General features: G+C 45.2%; 1 pseudogene; it reads left to right on the top strand.

Annotated features, from left to right (window-relative positions):
* The first annotated feature begins 323 nt into the window (after positions 1-323).
* LOC135528918 (zona pellucida sperm-binding protein 3-like) lies at positions 324-7,366 on the top strand (annotated as a pseudogene).
* The last annotated feature ends 486 nt before the right edge of the window (positions 7,367-7,852 follow it).

The following is a 7,852-nucleotide window of genomic DNA, read 5'->3' as shown; positions in this document are numbered from 1 at the left end:
CTCAGCATTCAACACCATAGTACCATGGATTTTTCTGACGGGCCTCCCCCAGGTGGTGAACGTAAGAAACAACACCTCTACCTCGCTGACTCTGAACACTGGGGCCCCACACAGGTGCGTGCACAGCCCCCACCTGTAGCTCCTGTTCACCCACGACTGCGTGGCCATAGCACGCCTCCAACTCAACGATCAAGTTTGCAGACGACACAACAGTAGTGGGCTTGATTACCAATAACGACGAGACAGCCTACAGGGAGGAGGTGAGGGCACGGAGTGTGGTGTCAGGGAAACAGCTTCTCACTCAACGTCAACAAAAAAAAGAGATGATCGTGGACTTCAGGAAACAGCTGAAGGAGCCCCCCCACCCCAACACCTACATTGAAGGGACACCAGTGGAGAAAGTGGAAAGTTCCTCGGCATACACATCAACGACAAACTGAAATGGTCCACCCACACAGACGGTGTGGCAATAGCGCATCAGCACCTCTTCAACTTCAGGAGGCTGAAGAAAAGTGGCTTGTCACCCAAAACCCTGACTAACTTTTACAGATCCACAATCGAGAGCATCCTGTCAGGATGTATCACAGCCTGGTACGGCAACTGCTTGCCCTCAACCGCAAGGCTCTCCAGAGGGTGCTACCACCTGCACAACGCATCACCGGGGGGGGGAAACTACCTGCCCAACCTTGGCATCTATAGCACCCGATGTCACAGGTAGGCAAAAAGATCATCAAAGACAACAGCCACCGAGCCACTGCCTGTTCACACCGCTACCATCCAGAAGGTGAGGTCAGTACAGGTGCATCGAAGCTGGGACCGAGAGACTGAAGAACAGATTCTATCTCAAGGCCATCAAACTGCTAAACAGCAGTCACTAACTCAGAGAGGCTGCTGCCTACATGGAGAACCAATCACTGGCCACTTTAACAAATGGATCACTAGTCACTTTAAACGATGCCACTTAATAATGTTTACATATCTTACAATACTCATATCATATTTATGTACTGTATTTTATACCATCTATTGCACCTTGCCTATGCCGCTTGGCCGTTGTTCATCCTTATATTTATATGTACATTTTCTCATTCACCCCTTTTTAGATTTGTGTGTATTAGTTGAGGTTGTTGGGGAACTGTTAGATTACTTGTTAGATATTACTGCACTGTCGGAACCAGAAGCGCAAGCATTTTGCTTACTCGCATTAACATCTGCTAACCATGTATTTGTGACAAATAAAATGTGATTTGATTTGAACATGCGTGCCAATTAAAGATCTTGACTAATCAGATGCAAGGCCAAATAAAGGGTGTAATCCAGCCCAGGTGTGCAGCCTGGTTGGTTGTTAAAAGCTACCTCAGTTTCATCAATTGTAGCATAGCAGAGGCACCCTGTCCTCTAACCTACAGAGTCACATTAGTTGTTGGCATGGGACTCATGATGGCAAACACGCTCAGGTTATTGTTCAAGCAACTGGTTTGGTTTTTACTTGTGGAAAACTTCTTACTCTCTCCTGCTTTGTCATATACTTATAGCACTGACACATGGCAACAACTTCCAAAGGCGAACACCGCAATTTGACAATCGTCCACGCTTTGAACAGCCTCCACTCCAACAAACAGTTTCAAGGCCAGTTCAGTAGAAACTGTCGCTGTGACGTGCCATTCAGACTACATGGAGATAATCGTGAAGGCTGATCTGTTTAAACTCGCAATCTAATCGACGTGGATGACCTGCGACTTGGAGTTGAACAGTACCAAGACCAAGAGCCGTGTAGGGCTACAGCTTCAGCAGCCGGAGATGAGTACAGAATATTCGCAGCACTTTCGGACTGTGGAACCAAGTACATGGTAATATATATTTTTATAAATTCAGTAGTTGACTTCTTGAAACAACCTTCTCTTGAATGCTGCTTTGTGACTCCACAGCTGAACGAAGACTCATTGATCTACGCAAACCTCCTCAGATATACACCCAGAACCACACCAGATGGCGTTATTCGAATGGCTGGTGCTGTAATCCCAATTGAGTGTCATTATGAAAGGTGAGTTTAGGCTATACTGTTGTATGACGGTCATAGGAATGCCTGCGCGACCTATTTGGTGTATTCACTGGTCTGTACTTTCTGTTTCAGGAAGTACAGTTTGGACAGCTCTTCTCTCAGCCGACCTGGATCCTTTCACCGCCACGGTGTCTGCTGAAGACACCCTGCAGTTCTCATTGAAGCTTATGACAAGTGGGTATATAAATCCCGGGCTGCATTTAAGCAGGTACAATTTTGTTGACCATTCAGATAATAAATCAAAAGGATACAATGGCGCTCTCCCAGAAGCTTGGTAAAACCCGTGAATTGAATGTTCAGATATTTATTTATATAGCCCTTCTTACATCAGCAAGCAATGTGTGTAGAAGCACGGTGGCTAGGAAACTCCCTAGAAAGGCTCTGAGGGGTGGCCAGTCCTCTTCTTCTGGCTGTGCCGTGGAGATTATAACACAACATGGCAACGATGTTCAAATGTTCATGCATGGTCAAATAATAATCACAGTAGTTGTCAAGGGTACAACAGGTGAGCACCTCAGGAGTAAATGTCAGTTGGCTTTCATAGACGATCATTGAGAGTATCTCTACCGCTCCTGCTGTCTCTAGAGCTGAAAACAGCCGGTCTGGGACAGGTAGCACGTCCATTTCGCAGGGTGAACAGGTCAGGGTTCCATTGCAAACCCAGTACATTTATATCTGCCTGCGGCTATGTAGCACTAATGCCCCTCTGACATGCAAAATAATAATCACAGGAATCACATCAGACAACTGTTATTGGGGACACTTGGGACAGGTATCTGCACCGTTATACAGTTTGTCTCTACGGAAACATGGCCCTGCACCGTTATACAGTTTGTTCCAAACATCATCTTAATCCATTATTAGATGCTCACTAGTTGAGCGCCTATTGACAATATGTTCTGGCCGTGGTAGTTTTAATAGCGACTTGTGTTCGTAACTTTGAAACGCATCACTTGCAGTACGATCTTTCTTTACTGCCATTTCCTTTCCAGGTGACTGGCTCTATGAGCGGGGGTTCTGGAGTCTACTTCCTGGGTGATCCCATCAACATTGAGGCGTCTGTCAGGGTTGCTCACCACACCAGGCTCAGGGTCTTTGTTAGCAGCTGCGTGGCCACACTGGACCCTGAGAGCAACTCTGTCCCCAGATATGTCTTCATTGAGGGTGATGGGTAAGCAGGGGGGGGAAATGACTTAGAATGACTATTATCCGCTGGCCTGTGAGAACAATAGAATATGCTATTTGAGGGCTTTGAGACTTCTTAATTGGTTACTAAGGAAGATGCCCCAATATGTATTTTAATATTATCTCCCTCCAGGTGCTTGTCGGATTCCCAGCTGCCTGGTTCCCGCTCTGGTTTCATGCATAGGACCCAGGACCACAAGCTCTGGGTTCCACATTGATGCCTTTAGGTTCTACCAGGAGGACAGGGCAGAGGTGAGGTGGTATTTAATAAAAATACTAAAAACAATGTTGTAGAGGCCATTATGGGTACTGTAGTTCAAATATTCTACAGTAACATAATTTACAGACATTATGTAGGCTACTGTGATTCTGCATCTTTGTTTGCTTATCCTGTTTTTCACAGCTGTACATCACCTGCCACCTTATGGCAGTCCCTGTCATGGACCATGCAGAGCCTAGCAACAAGGCATGCTCCTTCATTGATGGCAGGTGGGATAAGTCACATTTCCTTAGCTACTGTTACTGGGCTGTGACCTATTCACTGGAATAACCATAGCTTTTTAAAGAAGTGGTGTGTGTTCTTGGTCCATGAGTCGATCTTATATTTCAGATGGAGGTCTGCTGATGAGAATGATTTGCTATGTGGGCGTTGTCCAAGCCTGAGTAGACAGAAGGGGGTTGATCAAGCTCCAGCACAACGTCCCCTCAGTCCAAGACGAGGTGGTAGCCAACCGAACCTCGTGTCTGCCTCAACAAACCCCCAGCCTCTGGTGACAATTGGAGTATTGGGATGAAGGCCAAGAAAGGTGTATTTGACATCTTAATCCCGCTATTCCATCACCACCTTCTGAAAACACATTGCAGGGGGCGGGACCTTCTCAATATGGAAATTGAGGGAAGACTAATTGACTGCAAATGTATGTGTTGTCCTTTTAGTATGGGACCAGGATGCTACTTTGGGCCCCATGATGGTCCTCCCAAGTAAACAGAAGAGTACACCTTTATCTCCACGGACGGTGGATGTCGATATACCTGGCTTCTCTGCTGGCAGTCGTTCGCGTGTGGACTTCAAGACAGGTAATTTGACTCTGACATGGCATAATCTTATTCCTTATGTAGTGCACTACCTTTGAACAGGTAGTGCGGGAACCCAACCCTAGGCAACAGCAGTGACTAGGGTCTGGTTTCAATGACTGACTCGTTTGGCAACTTCTCCCAACAAATCACGAGGCAGACGTCATGATTTGAAAGCACATTTTGCAGGGAATACCTTTGCAGTGGTTTTAGTAAGGTAGTTGAGGCAAACTAGCCACTTGCATAATGCACTCATTAAAAATAACTGATCTCCATCTTGCTAGCTACTATTTTGTATGTATTCAAGCGGTTAAGGTAGTGACAGGCCTTGATGCCAAACTCGCATTCTAGTACGTACAGAAGTGTAAAGCCAGATTTTAAAATGTGTGGGAGGCAACCAAGATGCCTAGACCATGATGCACTGGTCAAAAGTAGTGCACGCTATAGGTCATCGGGTGCCACTTCGGACACCTGTCTTTTCCTGTCCTATAGGCTAGCAATTCTGCCAACACTAGCTGTGTTAATCTGTTACATTTAATTCCAGGACCTTATTTCGCCCAATCCCAAAATGAGGTTAGTCCCTTGGGCCCAAGGGTCGGACCCAACAACAAGCACGGTCTCGTTAGCTCTGCAACATATGATGGCTTCATCAGGCAGAAAAAAATCGCCCAGGAAGTGGCAATGCAGTACGTTACTGTTTTGAATGTATGATAATTGCATGTAGGCTCTGTGCTAAATCGTCTGTTCTCCAGAGCTGGAGTTGATTCCTACACCTGAGCCCTTTGGAGACCTTGAGGTTACCACAGAGAAAGAGGTCTGGGTGAAGAGGAGGATCAGTATGAGATTGGAACCTATTGAAAGTGTGTATGTGATGATGGTACTGCTATTTTTGAGGAAATAACCTGCACATGGCAAGCAGGTTAGCACTTATTAAGGATGGCTCCGCAAAATGTTCACTAGCTGGCACAGCCACAAAGTAATAAAATATGATTTTTAACATTAATCTCACTGCCAACCCTAATGCCTAACATTAAATTAAAAGCATACATTGTTACAATGTAGGCCAATTTTTGACTTTCCATCTGGCACATCTAGTGGAAATCGCTCAGTTCTGCCTCCAGGACAATACCGTCTGTATAAATGTCAGCCTGCACGTGTGGTGCCCGGTATCCACTTTCAAATATCTGCTTTTGATGTGGGTTTCATAAAGAAGGATATGTTCCCAGTCCACTATCCAATTTCTAGGAGTGGAAGCGCTGTTGTCGTGGTGGCCCATAATAGACTTGCTCAAGCAGCAGCACGCTCCAACTCACTGAGGTTGGTGCCGGTCCTGATGTCCCAGCACACAGGAGGATGACCCTACAACAAAGTGACATAAGCACCACATCTGCTCTGGCCAACTCAACCAGTGAAGGGACTACCACAACGCTGAGATGATGCTTGTTAATTTCTTTGAAAATAAATGATTTAATGCTACTTGACTGACTTTCTGTCTTCACCATTATGCACTACATGCTAGAGTAATCTGAAATATTGCCTTCATTTGTTAAAGTGAGGGCCTGTTGCTGCCAACTGACGTTTCCTAGCTTAGTCTTTGGTCTGTATTGGTGTTTGCGTAGCCAGACATCACATCCTGGACTAATGTGACTCTGTCCCAAGGTTCCTGATTGAGCATGTAAGCTACAGGGCATTCTGCGACATTGGGCTTGCTATGAAGGGTCTGAGGAATGGGTGGACTGCACAGGAGGTTGTTGGCCCCTTAGTTGGGAAGACCGGGCTTGTGGTAACTGCAGTGGAATGGTATAAACCCATGGTTTCCAAGTGTCTTCCCTATACCTCCACTGGCGGACTGGAACCAGAAATCGGCACTGACATTTCTAACTGGTCCTTTTCACCAATCACTTTTTGGGAATTTCTAATATTTATCACAAGGATGGTGGTTAAACCAGTGTTTGGGTTTAGTGTGGTGTAGGCCTAGCCTCAAAATCAATGGAAAGTTCCTCTACAGGCTACATTGCAGTGCCTACAAGTCAAAATGCCTGGTTGTATTTAACAATCAGCTAACCACACACAGCACTGTTGATGACGTGGCACACAACCACTGAGTTACAGCGCTTAAGCATCTAGTTGGGCAGGCGCTACGGGATTGCCACAGCACCTGTTGATTTAAAAGCCAGACCTGAGAAATTAGCAGGTGCCAATTCACACAAATTATATGGCTGCTTTTAGACAGGCAGCACAATTCTGCTCTTTTTCCACTTGGTCTAGACCAATGCAACATATTTTTTCAAATCGGTTCCAGTCGTAAGAGGCCAATTAGTGACGAAATGAGCAGGATTGGGCTGCCTGTCTAAACGCAGCCGATGGCCTTAGGGGTTCTAGGCCCATATTCCCAAAGCATCTCAGGATATGAGCAGCTTATCAATGATGGGTTTGCCTTTGATCATTCACTGAACGCCCATGCACCTGCAGGCTAATGCTCACATCTGTCTTAAAAATAATACATGTATTTACCTTTTCAACCAGAGTAGGCTAGTTGAGGACAAGTTCTCATTTACAACTGTGAGTTTAAGTAAACTAAATAAAACAGTGCGACACAAACAAGGTTACACATGGAATAATCAAACATACAGTCAACACAATAGAAAAAAGTGTATATACAGTGTGCAAATGAGGTAAGGCAAAATAGGCCATAGTGGCAAAAGAATGACAATTTAGCAATTAAACATTGGAGTGATGTGCAGAAGATGAATGTGCAAGTAGAGCTACTGGGGAGCAAAACATATAACAGTATGGGGATGGGGTATTTACAGCTGAGCTGTGATCTGTGAGTTGCCCTGACAGCTGGTGCTTAAAGAAGAGGGGATATATGAGTCTCCAGCTTCTCAGTGATTTTTGCAATACCTTAGTCATTGGCATCAGAGAACTGGAAGGAAAGGTGACCAAAGGACGAATTGGCTTTGGGGTGACCAGTGAAATATACCTGCTGGAGCGTGTGCTACGGGTGGGTGCTGCTGTTTTTGGAATGCTGACTCTCAAGCTAAGGTGACAAAGCCTACCATGGATGTTCCCAGTTACTTTGAATGTTTAAAATTATTGTGTTAGAACACTTAAAGCTTCAAAGGACAATGAAACTATTTTCAATACGAGTCCTTTCTGGCTCGCCCCAGCAGTCAACTAGCTAGCTAGGTAGCTTTCTAGCACATTCAATAATTTGTCTGTAAGTAATACCTGTTCTTGTCAACCGACTAACTAGCAAGCAACAATATATGTAAAATAGCAGTCTAAAAAAACCACGAGGGCAAAAAGATCAAATTTGACCGTTAGACACAAGTCGCATGGCCAGGAATCAAATTTGTATCTGATTTCAAAGCACCTTGAAGGTCAGGGCCAGCACCAGACAAAAGCGGTCGCTAGGGTCCCTGGACACTAGGGGGCCCCGACCCAAAAGGTTTATACGCATATACAGTACCAGCCAAAGTTCGGACCCACCTACTCATTCAAGGGTTTTTCTTAATTTTTTACTATTTT

Source organism: Oncorhynchus masou, unplaced genomic scaffold, assembly GCF_036934945.1.
Source record: "Oncorhynchus masou masou isolate Uvic2021 unplaced genomic scaffold, UVic_Omas_1.1 unplaced_scaffold_10551, whole genome shotgun sequence".
Lineage (NCBI taxonomy): Eukaryota > Metazoa > Chordata > Actinopteri > Salmoniformes > Salmonidae > Oncorhynchus > Oncorhynchus masou.
Note: the sequence above shows the minus strand (reverse complement) of the source record. Positions and strands in the feature narration are given on the sequence as shown.